The following is a 2,592-nucleotide window of genomic DNA, read 5'->3' as shown; positions in this document are numbered from 1 at the left end:
TGCGCCGACCTTGGCGGAGAGTCAGGAGCTGTTTGGCTGAGTCAGGACCGCTGGTAGGACCTTGAAACACTCGCTTGAATTCTTCAGCAAAGGTAGAGTAGCTGGCACAGCAGGGACTTTGGCATCCCACACAGCAGTAGCCCAGGCTAGGGCTTTTTCCGACAGCAGGGTGAGATGTATGCTATCTTGGACCGGTCGGTGGGAAACGACGAGGGTTGCAGCTCGAAGGGAGAGAAACATGGGTGAAAAACCCCTTACAAAACCTCGGATCACCTGAGAACCGTTGGGGAGGCGGCAGACGAGGTTCAGCCAGGGTTAACTGCCACGGCACTTGAAGCTGATGAACTGGAGCAGAAGCGGTTGCAGGAGAAAGTTGATCAGAAATCTGCTTTATGGAAGTCATCATCTCCGACAGAAGTTGAGAATGTCCAGCCAGTAAGGCCTCTTGCTGAACCAGAGCAGCTTCGTGACGATGGACAGTCCCCTCGTGGTGGACAGCATGGGAAAAAAGTCCTGGGTACTGGCTGCCTCTGGGTTCATATTAATGGCTCAGTGTTTCTATTTTTTCCCTTGCTGTTTTTACCACTTTGTGGATTTTCTTTTGTATTTTGGAAGATATCTATTTTTTATTAAACCACCATCTCTAGTACTGCTGTGTCTGCCTCATCTTCTGGGTTCTGCCAATTATTAGTGACTGTTTCTCGCACCGGGTCCTGACACAGACGGGCTTCTCTCAAAGGAGATATACCTGGAACTCGGCATAAAAATGTAACTAGACATAACTTTTACTTGGGTATTTTTTATTATTTAATTGAATGGCATCCGTCAATATGGGCAGGGAGATACACTGTGTATTCTGCACCAAGATCAGGGAACTCCTGTTCTACACGGGACGCCACACGGGAAGATATGACCACTCTGACATGTTTGCCATGGTAGCCTCATTACCACCAGACAAAATGCCGATAGGCACAGTATCTGTATCGGCTGGGAATGACAATGGTGCACATTGTTATATGTGACTCGTTTCAGGAAAGTAGGCGTATGTCGCGCGTCACTACTTCACAGAGCGCTATTTGAACTTAAACTTTTTTTTTTAAATCAAAATGTCTTTTGGGGAATAAAATGGTTAAATTATGAGCCTAGTTGGTTTAGCCATGGAAAAAGACAGCAACTTTCCCGCTAGCCATGATTGGCAGAGATAATGAGTGGGCTGGACATACCGAGAGATGAGTTCGGATTGGTCTACCATGTAGCARGCTTCTGTCTATAATATGAGCTGGTCAGTATGTGTAGGTAATCCTTTCCAACGTGGCTTTTTTGAAAGATGTCACGTAGTAGAACTGCATAAGTGTTGCTCTCCACTCTCTGGAGGAACGAGTTTTGAAATCAGTGGAATTAGAGTATGATAGCCAAGGAGATGGAGAAAATTCTGCCGTTTGATTGCAAATATGCAGACGGAGTCGAAAAGAGAACACAGAAGGCTCCGGATTACATCTTCAAACTAAGGGCAACCATGGCATCCCTGACAGAGAGGGAGAAGCGTCCATCCATGTATACGGGTAAGAGAGTCTAGCTAGCTACATTTTCAGATATTACACGTCTCTAATTTTGTCAGAAAGTCATTTTCATTTGAAGTTAATGTGTACTGTTAGCTAGCTAGCTAACATTAGCTAATGTTACGTGTATGATCTTTATAGTAATATTATTCGTATCTCAGAGACATTTTCATTGCTAGTTATAGCCTAATGTTAGCTAGCTAACAATGAACCTGGTTGGTTAGCTACCTGCAGATTCATGCAGGGTAGTAATGTTATGAGTTGGGATTATGGTTAATTGTTTAAATGTCTAAACAAAAGACTCCACTATGCAAGTAACTATTTCAATAGAATGTTTATGTCACTACGACAACTGTCGATAGACGTAGCTGGTAAATTCCCTCTGGCTATCTACTCCGATTTCAGAGCACTCTCGTCTGAGTGTGCCAGAGCGCAGAATTACTGATGAATTTACGAATGCTCAACACCCGTTGAATATGGCTGGTGTCAGTAAATGTTGGCAAAAAATGTGTAATTAAATTGTTGCCAGCAGCACAGTTGCAGTCACCAACACTTTGGATAACATAGAAACAGCCTAACCAGCTCTGCTAGGGCGAGTAAAATGGTCAGAGTGAGCTGTTCTCTCATTTGTGTCTGGAAGTAGCTAGCAAGCTAGCCAACGTTAGCCAGTTAGCTTGGGTCCTTGACTGCTGTTGTTAGGTCAGAACGTTGGGATCAAACCTACTTTTCAGCCAGAGTGTCTAGTGTGAGTTTACTAACGCCCAGAGCACACTCTGGCACTCCAGATTAAATTTAAGAACACACCCGTTGTATAAACCAGTCTTTAGTCTTGAAATCTTTGGTTGTTTAGTACATAGCCTCACATGTGAATCCTTAAAGAGATGGGTGGGGCTAAAGCTTAAAAGGGTGTGAACGATGCTGAATGGGTGAAGACAAAGAAGAGCTATCCAACATGTACCAAATCATTCAAGGGCCATTTTCTCAAAAGTGAGGTTACAAGTTTATAAACTTACAAAGCAGAATTACCTTCCCT

Source organism: Salvelinus sp. IW2-2015, unplaced genomic scaffold (genome assembly GCF_002910315.2).
Source record: "Salvelinus sp. IW2-2015 unplaced genomic scaffold, ASM291031v2 Un_scaffold887, whole genome shotgun sequence".
Classification (NCBI taxonomy): Eukaryota; Metazoa; Chordata; class Actinopteri; order Salmoniformes; family Salmonidae; genus Salvelinus; species Salvelinus sp. IW2-2015.
The sequence above is the reverse complement of the archived record's forward strand: the minus strand, read 5'-3'. Positions refer to the sequence as shown.